At 32.7% G+C, this 17,215-nt stretch overlaps 1 protein-coding gene across 1 annotated transcript in view; it reads left to right on the forward strand.

Annotated features, from left to right (window-relative positions):
- LOC113059463 (mannosyl-oligosaccharide 1,2-alpha-mannosidase IC-like) overlaps positions 1–17,215 on the forward strand; it is a 104,985-nt gene that overhangs the window by 58,417 nt on the left and 29,353 nt on the right. The window lies entirely within an intron of this gene.

Consider the following 17,215-nt stretch of genomic DNA (forward strand, 5'->3'; position numbering starts at 1 on the left):
GTCTAGATGTACGTGTTTAAGTTGCATGTTGATGCATATTGTATTGTGCCTTTTTATTATTATTAATGTATTTATTTGTAACCACATACAGGGTTTCACTGTTATTGGAAATATATTTTTAACATTACTGTGAAAATTCACAATATAGTAATAATTGTATTTTGTACTAACTTTATTAAGTTACAATTATAATATTTACCGTATGATCCAAACTCATAGTTACTTCTGTGGAACAAACAGAGGGAACTTTCTCTTTAAAGAATATAATTAATTATGCATATTTAGCATCGTGGATAATTATTTTGATTTAGTTCAATAGTAACATCAGTGTAGCTAAACACTACATTCAAACCCTGACTATAAATTTAAGTCAAAACTTGAACAACTGCATTGATTCAGAACGTTGTAGTCCTTTTTTCAATGTGGCTTTAGTGTTTAAGTTATGAAGCCTATAGCATTACAATTGTCAGCTTTACCCTAATTGGCTGTAAAAATAACAACAAAGGCCCTTACATACAGTAACCTAAAGAAGAACTGGAACAATTAAGCCATTTCTAATCAATGCAATGCCATTCAGACGTTTGTGTGTGTGACTTTAATGCATGTAAACGTCTTGGGGTCACTGTGTGTGTATTGCATTGGATTTCTGCGTTCAGCAGCTCTTTAAAGATGTGTTTCTCTGCACTGGAGTCTCTGTAGAGTTACTGGAGCTATTTTGCACCACATTGACGCCTAATGGGCATTTCACGAGCAGCGACGTCTCTTCTATCGCCTGCTAATGGCTGCATTTGGGAGCCATTAATGGTAAACATTTTAAAGCAAAGCAGAAACGCATTGGTTCACAGTTTTCCTCAGAGTTTGTCAGAAGTCCAAGTTATTTCTCAATGCTCATTAGGTTTCTATGTTCAGTAGTTAGGAAACATCTGTGATCAGTTACAACTGTGATTTTTCTTGTAATCCCTGTGGCTTTGTGAGAAGAAATATTGAACCTGCACAGTTTTTTCATACAGTGTAATATATACATTATTTGTTAATGCATTGCAAAAAAGCACTAGGAGAAATGTGCAACTTTCAGGATTACTAAAATGCTTTTTAATGTGAATCGGGAATCTGTTTTTGCATCGTTTCGTTTAGTTCTGGTGTGTTAGAGCCGCTTTGTTTCTCGAGGAATCTTGTCAGGGTCATGCATTATTTATGTAACCCTATTAAAATGCAGGACTGGCGTGTGTTTAATGGCTCTGAACATGCAGCTTTATGTTTTGTGGTTTGACAGGAGAGGTCAGGCATGGAGGATGATTAGCCCAATGTAAATGAAGATAGCATTTGAAAACAAAAAGGTAAAGCATGGAATTTCTGTGCTACTAGCTGCACGAAACAAGCTGAAGATTTAGTCATGTGAATATTACATGCATATTTTAATACACCATGCAATATATATAATGCATATTGAAGTTATTTTAATATGCAATGCATGAGTAGAAAGATAGTATGCTATTCTTCTGAGCATGGACTGTTTATTTAAGAAAGGAGATGACTTTTTTTTCTTAAGTCGAACAGTAGCTGAAACATGGTGCTATCCCTTTAAAAATGCAAAGTTGCTATACTTTCCCTGATGCAGTTATATACATGCATACATATAAATCCTGATGTTTTTAAATAAGCTTAAAGCTCAGGAGGAACGACACAATGAAATGAGTTCTCATCTCAAGAGAAAGTGCCTGTGAATGAGTTAATAAATTAAAACGTCTCTTGCATATGCAGCTGGGTTAATTAGATTCAGATTTGGATGGATGAGGGGGCGGAGCATCTTTTTAAATATTGATCAGGGCCGTGTTTTCAGTCTTAGACAGACTTTTACTCAGTGTAATAAACTCACAGTGATTCCAGATGAGCTCAGGATGTGTTTTTATTGATTTTAAACGCCTGGGTGGACATAAATGAAGCTTTGGTGTTCGTTCAGACCTGCCTGAGCCAGAATGAGGGCTCGACGAGTTGGTCTTAAAGGGATAGTTCACACAAAAAGGAAAATCTGATATCCTGATTTCACCCATGCATGCTTCAGGGATTCCCAAACTTTTCAAAAAAGTTCAAGATAGTTAATATTTGTAAAAAAAAAAAAAAAAAAAAAAAAAACTAAAATTCAATGTAAAATAGTTAACATTTTAATAATTTAATGATATATTCACATTCACCATTCTCTGATATTGTTTAGTGGTCACATGATATGCAAGTTAATGGTTAATATATATATATATATATATATATATATATATATATATATATATATATATATATATATCCAAAATACTTACAATACTTAAATGCTTACAATTTTATATATAAATATTTGTAAGCATTTAAGTATAGTAAGTATTTTGGATATATATATTTTTTGTTTTATTTTGAATGTGATCATGAACTTTAAAGTGGAATCAAACTTCTAAATAATTCTAATTAGTTTTAGTTTGTTTACATGAAAATTTAAACATTCAAATTGGTGTTTTGCAACTCAATCAATAATAATAATAATAATAATAATAATATATTTGTATTATGTTTCAACTAAGTATATTACTAATGTCAGAAATGTCACTGTTGTAATTACAATTGTACTGTAAAAAAAAATATTATTTCATTATTATTATTATTATTATTATTAATAATAATAATAATAATAATAATAGGAGGAGGAGTATATTATATTAAAATGCTACTATTATTAGTATGTTATATATATATATATATATATATATATATATATATATATATATATATATATATATATATATATATATATGTATATGTATGTGTGTATGTATGTATAAAATGTCTGAAATATTGTACGTTAAATAAAAAATAATTTTATTGTTGTTTAACTAAATATATTATTGTTGTAAATCAAAGTTGTTATGATTGTACTAAATAAATCATAATAAAATAATAAAAATATATATATAAATCATAATTTTATTTTACACAAGTTACAATACTAATATTTCTGTATTAAATTCTTTACTTTTCAATCCAGTATGACTCTAATAACACTTTTCTAAGCTCTCAAAGCCATATGCGCCAGAAAGCCCACAGCATACCAGCTTATTGGTGGAGAAGAGACTGTGATTGGAGGTCTTGAGTTGTATGAAGCAGTGAACTTCTCACTCAAGCTCAATGTTTTGATGTTTAAAGGCAATGCAAACTTTCTCCTAGACCTTAAAGTCTCTACATACCTCCTTAAAGCTCCAAAAATTGGCATCTAAGACAGTATACTGTATATATAACTCACTAATGGAGTAGTCATGACCCTTCTCAGTTCAGGCAAGCTGCAGGTACAGTCCGAGAGGAAACTCACATCCAAACATCTCTTCTTCTTTCTCATTTCTGCTTGGAAACGTCCAGAGTTTTGACAGCGCTCTGCGGTGAGTCCGTATCGGAGCGTCTGCGCATCACAGAGTTCAAAGCCGCTTCACACTTTGATGTCAGACGTCAAAGAAATGTCTAGAAGGCACCTGCCGAGGTGCTTCGGCTCCGGCTCTATTCACAGAAAATGCTGCGATAACTCCAGCGCAAACGGTAGCACTCGGAGCATTTGCCATGAATCACTCTCTTCAGCTGTAAAATCAGTGACAAAGGCATGAAGTATTTTCTCCACAGTAATAACAGTTTGTGTCAGGAGTAAATTGACTCGTTGTGCACTGATGTTCGGCCGTCAGAAGATTGCTACGCTGCATTTACGGTACCTTCAAAAGTGATTTGATAGCAACATTCTGTCATTATTCACCTTTAAACCTGTACGCTATTATTTTTCCCTTAGACCACAAAACGAGAGATTTTTAGCTTATGTTTAAAAAAAACACCATAAATTATCATGACAATTTATACAAACTAAAAGAAAAGTTCAGTCTAATCAATCAAATTGTTTGTCCAAGTCATTACAAATAAAATTATATTAAACTGATTTTAGAAATGAGACTTGAATCACATGAAAGAGAAGTTTAAATTGCTTCAATTATTTTGATAAGCTATTGGAAAAACATTTTACCATGACTACCATGATCATTTTTACAGTGAATTTTTTTTATCTTATATTATAAAACTTTTTGTTTAAGTTGAAAAAAAAAATACAAAGATTATTGGAGTAAATTTTACTTGGTTAAATACCATTTTTACTTCAGTACCATTTAATTCTTTCTACTTCTAAATTTAATGTTAAATGTAATGTGTTAAAACTTTTAATTTTGTTTTTGTTTTTTTGTGGATTTTACTAGCAATTTCGGAGTGAAAATTTCCATCCTTTTTCTTTCTTTCTTTCTTTCTTTAATTGTTTGTATGTATGAATCATGCTCTTATATATTCCCATGTTATTTATTATTATTATATTATTGTATTATTTTCTATTTTATAATATTATTATTATTATTATTTTTAAATGTCTGCAATATTGTTTAATTTTTTTGTTTGTTTTAGTTAAGAATTTTTTTTACTTGCTGAAATAAAATAAATTGAAGAATTGTGTTTATTTTTTCTATTCATTTATTGTTTATTTATTTGTGTTTTGTTTGGTTGTTTTAGTTTAAGCTAACTATAAAAACCCTGGTTGCAAGTATCCCTTTTAGCGGATGAGAGTAAAAGTACAAAAATGTGTGCTTTCAAGATATTTTGATCTGCCTTATTCTGCGTGTACTGCAAATATTATTGGCTGCTGTGACAATACAGACAATACAATACACTCCAACTTAGCGTCACTTTTTGACCCAATATTCGAAGCACAGTGTACTCTAGTCTATTGTTTTTGGTTGTTTGTCTTAATTTAATGGTTTTCATGCATTTATATTAAATAAAAATACTTTTATATAAATGTATACTTTCATTGGAGCACATAACCCCAACCCTACCCTAAACCCTACCCACTTCTGAACAATATAAAACATGTAACAGGCAAATAAAACTACAGTCATAGGTAATTATTGCGAAAACAAACTATAAACAACAGTATAAAAGCATTACAAACCCTGTGCATCAAAAAGCGACGCCAAAGTGTCCTGATCAAGCGTCATTCTTAAGTCTCCTTGGGAAAAACAATCTCCTAAATGATTGAATGAAAATGTTTTTCACACCATGAGTGCTGCATTTTTAAAAACCTTGTGCGAAGTTAAAAATAGTCAGACTTGTGACACTTTATGTCTATAATCTGATCTATTTACAAGTGAAACAAGATATTTAATGAGAAAAACTGGACATTATGTGCCAGGATGGAGAGAGGTGAGGGAGTGAGGCTGAAAAGAAGAGCTTTATTGGAGTGTCTCCTATCAGATTGGGTTCGGAGGAAGCATCTGTTCTTTATGTAGTGACATGTTTCTTCAGCTTGAGATGTGGTGGGTTTGAAAGCTTTGTGAAAGCCTCTTCAGTACAGCGCTTAGTGAAGAGGAACAAGTCGAAATGTTCCAGACTGTGTTCTCCACCTGCCTTTAGTTTGTTACGTGATGATCAACACAATGCATTTACTGCATCCAAAGCTCATCTCATTCTCACTGGTCCAGTTTATAGAGAATGTTTGTCAAGCTTCATTTGGGAGTTTAGGGTCATACAATGAATGTTGACAGTAACTTGCTTTATACTGTAAGTAAATATAATAATATAACTGTCAACCTTTATATTATACCCACATACCTCAAACATACTCTGCTTCCAGCTACAAAGTCAGCTATTAAATATCATTCATTATATCGATGTATATATTCTGTTGGCTCTCTTTTGTTTTCTCACATGCATGTGGTTTTACAACACAAATCCGAGATCAATAAATGCTTATTTTTGATTCAATTTGATTGCAAATATAATATATTATCATTTGAGTGAAGTGTTTTAAAAATGCAAAGAAACTACAGTTTAAAGCATGAAAAGCAATGGTCCTAGTACTGAGCCTTGTGGTACTCCATACTGCACCTGTGAATGAAATACTTATTATAAACTACAATAAATCTGGCTGTAGTACTTTTGCAAGGAAAATCCAGTTTCCATTATATAAATGGCCTTGTTAAGAAGTAAAACAAGTAAACTTAGAAGATCATCATAGTGTGCAGTTAACAGTCAGGCTTCAGGCGGAAAGTGACAGTAAATATTTAATGTGTGGAGTCCATTAAGTGCTCTGGCGGAGCTGCATCTGTGTGGCTCTATCAGCCGTTAGAGATGGAGGTCTTTCATCAGCCAAAGGCCTGCTGTCCAGTTGGCAACATTACGAACAGATCGGCTGGACAGAATGGCCTCTACTGAGCTGGACTCTACTGTTCTCTCATGTGCCGTACAGACTGGCGCCGGTCCCCGCTATCAGTGCCTGAAGCGAACGGATGCCAGAGCAAAGCTTCATACACAGCACTGGAAACAATAGAGCGACACGAGAAAGATCATGATTCCCAAAATCACAGCACTGATCATATTAGAAATATTAACTAGTTATTTAGGCTTCAGGAATTTAAGCAAGCATTGCTTTTTGAACCAGTTTGTACACTCTCGGAAAAAGAAAAGGTACAAAAGCTACGAATATGTACCATTAAGGGACTAATATGCACAATTTAGGGGTAATTAAGATACAAATATGTATCTTTTAAAAATGTATCACCCCAGTAACAGCTTTAGCTCCTTTATTTCTGAAAGTGTATGTCACTTATGATTACATTTTATGATTACATCATGATTTGATTTTATATAATATAATACATTTGTATTCAATATTGATTCAAAGTATTCCCGAATACGATATATGGAAACAATAACAAATCAAAAAAAGGTAAAAATATTGAAAACGGTATATAATATAATAATTACATTAAAAGTCTAATAATCATTGATTACTATAGATTTCATAGATTACTGTATAATACTGTAAATACTAACTATCTGTCTCGCTTTTATTATTATTAATTAATGCATACAATATCGTTTGGGGTCAGTAAGATATTTAAATGTTTTTGTTTTTTTAAAGAAGTGTCCTATGCTCACCAAGGCTTCATTTTTTTTATCAAAAACAGTAAAAATCAGTAATATTGTGAAATATTATTGCAATTCATAATAACGGTTCTGCTTGCATATATTGTAAAATGCTATTTATTGCTGCGATCAAAGCTGAATATTTAGTATCACATGATCGTGTGAATACATGTGACAGCAAATAATAGAGAAGTTGTTGAAAAAATAGCTTGTTACCGTCAAAGATACTGAGCCACTGTTGCATTGCTAGTAGATTCAGTTCTTCAGGTTAGTTGCTTCCCCCGGGAGGTTTCAGGCTCTAACATGCCGTCATCACATCATAAATCTCTCAATGCAGTTGTTTTCTGGAGTAGCATCAGGACCACTAATTGGTTTGTAAGTGTGACATATTAAAGGGTCTTTAAGCAAACTGCATGATGGGATTAAATGCTCTCTGTAGCCGAGGGCAGCTTCGGCCGTCTCGCTCATCTCTCCCCTGTGGCTCCTCCAGCCTGAAAACAGGCCTGAAATTTTAGCGCCGTCTTGCAGTAAAGCAGCTTCTGGCCGGCTCGACCCGTTATAATGGCCTCTCTTCATGTGAATTATTCATGAGCTCTTTAAGCAGAGGCCAGCCGTGGTGTCGCTGGAGACCCATGAGCCCTGTTGAGTGAGTGATGTCAAGTTTATAATGATCAAGAAAGGAGAGAAATGTTTTGGTTTAATTCTTCATGCTTTTATTGCAAAGTTTCTGATTCAAACTTGTTTCAGCCATCCAAACTTGAAAATTACGCACGCAAACATTGTAAATTAAATTAACATTTTTGAAATATATTTTACATTTTTTATACATTTCATTTTAACCTTAATACATAAGATTTTTATAAATATTAACAAGCTATTAAGCTTCAGGTAGTTCTCAATTTATCAAGCATTGCTTTTTCAAGTTATGTTTGTCTTTTTTTAAAATTATATTATACATTTGGTATGAATAAATACATACACAATATTTACTCTAATTATTAATTACATTTCTATATTTAATTTTCTTCCCTCTCAAACTTTATATGTAATTTCTATATATATATATATTTATTTATTTTTTATGGCAGAAACATTTTGAATATATATTTTACATTTCATTAAAACTAAGGGGAAATATGTTTTAGAAGATATTATTAAATTATAGGATTCATAAGAGCATCTTCTAATCCACATAATGCGGTCTTATTTAAATTGTAAAATTATTTAAAAAGCATTGCTCACATATCTTCATTGTAGTTCTCTACTAATATTAGTCATTTGTAGCCAGTTAATTTCTGAAAGAGCAGCTTGATTCTAGTTGAACTCATTTAAATTCAAAGTATGTTGGTAACGTTTCAGATTCACAACTCTGTGTCAGACATGCATGCTCGTGTGTGTGTGTGTGTGTGTGTGTGTGTGTGTGTGTGTGTGTGTGTGTGTAAAGCAAGTGTCTGCTGTTTGTGCTCTTTCTCAATTGTTAACCAACGAGTGAAGTAAGCAAATATTTCTCTGTCTCCCTGTCCTGCATTTTAACCGGGCAACAGAAGCAGCTGTGCAATTAGAATTGAGCAAATTGTCCAAACAAACACATTTTGCTGTGGCGTCTCTCCAGCGCTGAGAAATATCGTCCATGAATCACATCACTGAAAACAAACGGCCCCTTTTAATAGGCATTTACAACCATTCTCTGGCCCAGAGATGCTCACACATGGGCCGTTCTGCTCCGTCGTTCACATTCGGGAGATTTAGGGCTCGGTGTTTGGTGAGGTGTTGTTTTTGCTGGGTGTTAATCACGTCAGGCTGCTGTTGGGGGTCTTGAGAGCCAGCTCTTCTCTGGTGGAGTTAGTGATGGTGTGAAGCAGCTCTTAAGATGTTTGTAACCTTGCCAGAAAAACCTGCCAGATCTGATTTATTTTCTGTGATCTGATCCCTGTTTGTCTGGGATGGGATGTGACGGAGGACAGATTGTTTGTCCATTGACAGTATCGTGCATGCAAAAATGTGTGTGATGTTGTTTCAATTGGCTATTTTATATAAGTATATGTGTATGTCTTTAATATATTTATTTATTAGTTTTTTTATTTATTTTTAATTATCTATGTTTTTGTATATAGATAGATAGATAGATAGATAGATAAACCATTTAATAAAATAAATAAACTTATTTCAGCTAGTTGGCAATGCAACATTTTAATTTATCTTTACTTGATGTACAAAAATAACTATATGAAAATAAAATAAATACTATATATATATATGTCTACATATACTGTATATATTTCTATATATACTATATATATATATATATATATATTAGTGATCGACCGATATTGATTTTTTATAACCGATACCGATACCGATTATTTGCATGTTTATGTACCCGATAACCGATATGCAGAACCGATATTTATTTACTGTTATACTTCTGTTTCTGACAATTATTACAACACAAATGAGCTGAAAAAAACATTTTATTTATAACAATCACTCCCTCCTTGCATACAAAAAAACAAAGCATTATATTTATACACAAATAAATAGAGGGGTCTGAGTCCAAAACATTTAAGCGCACTGTTACTAAGTGTCTTTGTTTTAAAATAAAAGCTTTGATGAGGTAAAAAAATAAAAACAGGTAAAAAAATAAAGCACAAAAATGATTCTAACATATTGGTGGGGGCGGGAGGGCTATTTAGGAGTGCATAGCTATTTAGTAGTGTAACTTAATACTCCCAGTTAAGCAGAACTAGGTTTTAGTGTAGAAAACGGAGTCTTTCAGCATTCTGCCCTGTAAGCCTGCTTCCTTCAAAAATGTCATGCAGTGGCCGTGCTTGAGGCTTCCTGATCATCAACCCAGTCAGGTGCTGAGCAATATGAACAAACTTTTTTTCCCGAGACTATATAAAGTTAAACAGCACTTGTCAGTTGGCATTTTATGATCTAGATTCAATCTAACGTTAAATCATGAAATGCCAACTGACAAAGTGCTGTTTGATTATAACTTAATCAACCGCGATCGCGCATGGAGATAATAAATAATTAATTTCCACAAAGCGGTAGGCTATATTTATTTTTGTTTTAGCGAAATAATTGTTATGTAGTAAATGATAATATAATCTAGGGTGTTTAAACAAGATAATCTTGTCAAAAGTTTCATTCAGTCGCCGTGCTTAAGCCTCCAGATCATCCGTCAGTTGCTAAGCAATATGAACAAACTTTCTCTTCTAGACTAATGGTGAGCAAATACAACAGATAGAGAATTAAATTCAACGCTTTTATTTTCAACATGCACTCATTCATGTCTGTTTTATTTAATTCATGTAAAGATACGTCTTTATTGGGGCAGGACATGATGAATTACACTATGTGACTCAATGAGTTCGTCTCAATTGTTTAGAAACAAGCTGCATAAATTAACTATATCATGAATTTATGTCTCAGATCTCATTTGTGCATGTCTGTTATGTTACATAAAGTTGATTAATTAAAGCAAACCAAGTAGAACATATATTTACCTGTGCACTGAGTTGTTGTTGACTGATCTCCTCAGACACCCGGGCTGCAATGGCGGAAATCTCAAAACGGCCACAAGATGGCGCCGTAAATCGGCGAATCCGATATTACAAAACCGATACCCGATTATGGAAAAATGCTTAAATATCGGGAAAAATATCGGTAAACAGATACATCGGTTGATCACTAATATATATGTGTATATATTTGTGTATATATGTATGTGTATATGTGTGTGTATATATATATATATATACACATACGTCTATATATATACTGTATATATATGTATGTATGTATATATATATATATATATATATATATATGTATATGTATGTATGTGTGTATATATATATATATATGTGTATATATATGTATGTGTATATATATGTATATATATATATATATATACTGTATATATATATATATATATATATATATATATATATATATATACACACACACAGTATTCACAATGAATGAACTAATGGCCTTTTCGAATCCAAAGTTTTACGATGTTGTGATATTTATGTGAACATGTCCGTTCCATCAGGACCAGTCTTCAGCATCTGATCGGTGGATGATTGAGCACTGTACTGTAGATTGAATATCTGAATGTCCCTGCGGTCTTAAATCAAATTTGTGTTCAACACTTTCTCCCCATCGTTTAGTTAGTCGTGGCTCTGAGCTCTTAAGGTGGCAGTAATTCGTCCCGGGCTGCTTCCTCCAATCACGGGCACATGGGGCCTGATGGATCATGGGATATCAATGCCTGACCTTGTTTCTCTCCAGAATCCATCAGTGTGTTTTGTGTGGATGGCACCGTTCGCCTCACAATGCCGTTTTTCTGGCTTAGGATATGTTTCGTAAATACGCTTAAAGCCCATTGTGTTTCTTTGCCATTGTTTAAAGGATGCTTCATTGTTTTGTGTCCTCGAATGCAGAAAATCGGTGGTTTTGCAATTTCCAGTAGAGACTATTCAACATATGTATGTACACTCCCAACGGTTATTTACTGAACTTCTCCAGAAGCGTTTGATTTGTTACTGAGAGTTTGTTGAAGGCAAACAGCAGAACAGTGAGAGAAAGCAGCTTTGTAGCAAATTAATTTCTGCTGAGCGGCAGAATATTTGTCATTTTTCCTCCAGTGAAGCCATAGATCATAGTCTTGTTTTCCTGCACAAGTTTCTAAACATTCTTAAATAAAGATATTTGACTTGGAAAGGAAAATGACCTGAGTTGTTTAGTCTTAAAGTCTTGTTTTCAGAGAAATGTAGTAAGATTAAGCAAGCAATGCTTAAAACAAGAAACAAAATCTGCCCATGAAGTAGAAAAAATACATTTGATTAAACTAAAAAAAGTTCTTGTTTTAAGCATAAGTTCATTTAAAAATAGATTTTTTTTTCCTGCAGTAAATGCATCTTGATTTAAGAATGTACAGATATTTGTACAGGCAAACAAGACAGAGTTGTGCAGTGTATAGTTTAAAATTTTATATTTTATTTAATTTAATTTTATAGTTTTAATTCAAATTTTGTATTTATTTAATTTTCATTTATTCAATTTTTTTTTTTCGTTTTAAAGTTTAAGTTTTTTTAGTACATCAAGTAAACTAAATGTAAACTAGAAACTGCCTTGGCAACTAGCTGAAAATAATATTTATCATTTACAAGTTTTTTAGTTTAATATATTTATTTTATGATTATTATTTTATTATATATATAATTGTATTTATTATTTTATTATTTAATTTAATTTTTTTTTGTTTTTAGTTAATTTTTTAATATTTAATTTCAGTTAAAATTTATTTATTTTAATTAAATTAAAATAATTACAAGGGCCAATAACCAATTGCTAGAGTCAGTGCATCACTGCAGTTGCCGCTAGAAGCTCTGGTTGCCATAGAAACAGTCAGCATCCTGAGATGCTCGCTTGACACCAGCCTGAAGTAAATACTATTTTAATGCAGTCTGAGAATAAGAAACAACTTCCAGTTCATGCATTTCTTCAGTATTTCCCCATTCAGAGGGCTATAGGTTAGTCTTGTGAATATGCTCGCTGAGTGAACTGACTTCATTTGAAATGAAGATGAGTCAAAAATGATGCATTAAAAAAAAAAAATCCTTATTGTCTATTCAGAAAACAAGTCGAGTGTCTAAAACCCTGTGTGATTGGACTGAACCGGATTCTTCTGCTCATTTAGCCTCTAAGCACTGTGTTTCTGTCTACTCTTCCTGTCCTCTTGTGCTCCTTAATCTGCGTCTCTGGCTTTTTCCAGCGCAGCTGCTCGCAATCACGAGCGACTGAGACCCTCCATCAGTTGACTTCCTCCTCATCACTTTTAGAGTGGATTTCACACACCCTCTCGATGCAGATTCACTGCTGTTATCCGTCCGAATGAGCTTCAGGAAACCTTTCTGTGTGCTGGTGTGTTTGAATCTATCTCTCGTGAATGTCTCTAACCTGATGATGGCTAATGAACTATAAAGCAAATCTGAGGGCTAACACCTTCCAAAGTTTCACTATACTTTATACAGCACTCATTAGGCATTAGTCATTAAGGGAACAGAATCGTTCAGGTGGTTCAGAGAGATTACATGCCCCAAGAAACGTTTAGATGAGCGTAGTTTTCATGTTAGAACAACGAAACTTATCTGCTTGACAAAAATGGTGCATTTAACAGTATTTAACTGTAAAATTATGCAAAATGTACTATTAGATCTATTATTGATTTCCACTGTATAGAGTAAGGGAACTTACTGTTAACCACAACAGATTTTATTTTTTATTTATTGTTTTCCATTTAATTTTAGTATTATTAATTGTGTTGTAGGCTACTATAAAAAAATAAAAAAAAAAAATATAATATCTTTAGTTAGTACATCAAGTTAAGCTAAAATTAAATTAGAGTTTTATATATATATATTTTATTTTAGTTTTAGTAATTTTATTGTTTTATTTTGTCATTTTAGTTGTCAATATTTTTATTTATTTTTATATCAGTTTATATATACAGTTAAAATAAATGTATTATTTTTTTGCCTTGGCAACTAGCTGAAATAAAGTAATTATTTAAGTTTTTAAAATTTTAAACTTAAGTTGTAGTAACTTTATTTGTGTGTTTTTGTCATTTTTATTAGTTTTTATTCTCCTTTAGGGTAAGTTGACTATATATAGAGAGAGAGAGTGGGAGAGATTTTATTAAATTTTATTGATTTTAGTTTTTTAATGGTGTCTTTGCATTTAGCTGAATTAAAGTTTTTCTGTCTTTTATTTCAGTTGAAAATGAAAATGGAAAATACATGCATTGATAAAACGGGAAAAACTGTAAGAAATGTGCACAAAATATTGTTTCCAAAAAAGTTTCCTTAAACTTTAGTTTTATTGCAGTAATATCAAAACAATTCAGAAAAAGATGACATTTTGGTTCAAGGCTCAAAGGTTTTTATTAAAGAATATTTTAAATATGCATGTGAGGAAAATGAATGTGAAACATCTCTCAAGAAGCCAAGGCTGATTTGCTCTCGTTAAAAATTAGACGATGCAAAAAAAATAAAAAATAAAAATCTTAATGGCCTTAAAACCAAGCATCCTTTTCTTTATGCAAAATTTAATTTCAGATTATTCTGTGGTGAGATATGACCTGGACATGTTTTGTAGGACATGAAGCAGGACCTTTGCATTAAATAAATTCTCATTACTGAATTAAATATTTATTACAGTAATGAGTATTGGATAGAAATAGAGCTTACCGGTAATTGTCATGAAAATAATGTCACAAAAAGAAAGTCTTTAATGATGCTTCATCTACCGAAAGCACAATAAAAAGATATTTTTCCGTTTGATTACGGGGTGAAACGAGCCAGATGTGTTCTTGACAGGTTACATGAGATTCACCATGTTTGTTCTTCATGAAGTTTGTTGGATGTCTGGGATAAAAGCCCATTAATGATCGCATCTCGCTTTCATCTCCTCTGGGGATCACATGCAGTTCACCGGGGACTCATTATGCTTCCATTTGGTCAATATAGATATATATTTCTCTCTTTCTGTGGCCGGCGTGCGGATGGTTTTGATGTGCCAGGGACTTTGCGAGAGGCTTATGCAATTTTAAGATAGCTGTATCACAGAGGAGCAATTCATCAGTGTCAGGCATGGGAATGTGTTCTCTGGTTTGCTGGAAACACTCCCAATGTTTGTGTAATGGCTTTATTTGCTCCTCATCTGAGACATCTACATCACCTGTTTACTGAGATCTTAATAAAGGCCGTCTGCCGTCTCTGTGTGTGAGACATTATCTTCGTTTTCTGCATCTAAATTGTGATTGTTGCACACAGATCACATACAGACAGATTGCAAATCATAATTCTGTAGATTTACACGCTCTCCAAATGTTTATGAATCCTTTTATTAGTACCATCTGGATTTCATGTCTGCACTTTATATGCTAATACGAGTGTGTGTGTGTGTGTGTGTGTATAGTGTTCAAAATATAATATGTATAATCTTTTTTTTATTTTTATTAATACTTTTATCCAGCCAGGATGCATTAAATTGGTCAAAAGTATCAGTAAAGACATTTGGAATGTTACAATGTTGCAAATAAATGCTGTTCTTTGAACTTTCTATTCATCAAAGAATCCTGAAAGATAAAGTTTATATATATATATATATATATATATATATATATATATATATATATATATAATTTTTTTTTTTTTTTTTTTTTTTTTACATTGATAATAAATAGAAATGGTTCTTGAGCAACACATCCGTATATCAGAATGATTTCTGAAGGCTCGTGTGACACTGAAGATTGTTGAAAATTCAGCTTTGATCAATTACACTTTACAATAAATTCACATAGAAAACAGCTATATTAAGTTGTAATAATATTTCTAAATTTTTACTGTATTTTAGATCAGATAAATGCAGCTTCGGTGAACAGAATAGAGCTGGTTATAGAGTTAATTCAGTTATCTAATGGTGAGAGTTTTATATATATATATATATATACACATATAATTATTTTTTTGCATATTGATTCATATTTTAAGACATTTCATCACACATATTGTGTTATATGCTTAATGAAATGCCTTTAAATATTAGCCCAAAAAAAATAATAATTGTGCTAAATAGTAATGCATATGCAATAACACACAATATATATAAAATAATTATATACACAAATTATGTTTGTAATAAAGCTCATAAAGCATGCTTTGCACTCAATAACTAATTGCAATCAACAATTGCTTTAAATTTAAAGGCAGTTCATTTTGTTTTAATAAAGTGGATTTAGAGGTCATTATATTGTTTTATAGCCATATTTTTGAGCATAAGCATCATTACGGTCAGTGTTGTCTACTGATTCATATATAATATACTGCATACTGTCACTGTGTGTCACTTTATAGACTAGTGTTCAAATAGCATTTGTCTTATGACAGATCTGTGTGTGTGTGTGTGTGTGTGTGTGTGTGTAAAGCCTCTGCTGGTGCTTTAGTCATATTTAGCTGCTCGTATGACTGTTGTCTGCCGTCAGAGACAGTAGTGTGAGGGTTATATGGGTGTTCATTCATCCTGGAAACAGAAAAGGAAAGACACGTATGTTTGATTTCTGCTCGGACAGCAGCACAGAACGTGTTTAAACTGTCAGATGTGTTCATGTATCTCTGCCGGTAGATAAAGTGCAAACAGGTAGAAGACCTGCTACGTGTTCTCCTTTTCCTTTGCCCCGAACTGCCTCAGGAGAGACAAAACAAGCACGTCTCAAAACCGAAGCGTTGCAGTCGCTCTGAGCAAAAAGCCCAGCATCGCTCATCAGTAACAGACGATCACGAACGCTTGATGCAACACAAGAATCGTCCACATCCCGGCCCAGCTGCTCCTTCATCTCCAGCTCAAATAAGCATCGCGGTTGGGATTTCTTCCTGCTAATTCCCTATTATGTCGAAAAACCTTTTATTGCATCGCTGGAGGCGATCCCACATCAATTACTGGCTTCCTCCTCAAGGGAAGAGAGTCTTTTTCAGAGCCTGCATTCTGGAGGTTGTTGGTGCCAGGCGTCATCTGGAGCTTCTCTCGTCCTGGCTGTGCTCGGATACTCGTTCAGAGCTCAAACCCGGGAGATTCGCAAATGCACCGCCACCAGCTCAGAGCTCTGTGCACCGCAGCAGTAGAGCACGGCTTCGTTGTAATGTTCCTTAATCAGCTCCGAATCCATTCAAGAACCACAATTTTATTTTAAGTTTAGATATTAGGAGCCAAAATGGTGTTGTTATGAACATTTAAAAGTATAGTTTACCCAAAAATTAAAATGTTGTCATCATTTAATCACCCTCGTGTCGTTCCAAACCTGTACGAGTTTGAGAACTTTCTGATGTTGATGGTTCCCATTGACTTGCATAGTATTTATTTTCATTCTATAGAAGTCAACATAAGAAAGCAGCTTGTGCAACTCCATATTTTCGTAGAAAGTTTTTTTTTTTTTTTTTTTCAGGAGTCTTTGAATGAATATAAAGTTCAAAAGCACAGCATTTATTTGAAATGTAAATATTTTAATATAAATGTCATATTTTGATCAATTTAATGCATCATTGCTAAATAAGTATTATTTTTATTATTTTAAAATATTTACTTTATTTATAATGCATATGCATAACAATACAAGTTTTTTTATACATTAGTTTTATTCATTCTTATTTGGTTTTCATTG

Source organism: Carassius auratus, chromosome 41 (assembly GCF_003368295.1).
Source record: "Carassius auratus strain Wakin chromosome 41, ASM336829v1, whole genome shotgun sequence".
Classification (NCBI taxonomy): domain Eukaryota; kingdom Metazoa; phylum Chordata; class Actinopteri; order Cypriniformes; family Cyprinidae; genus Carassius; species Carassius auratus.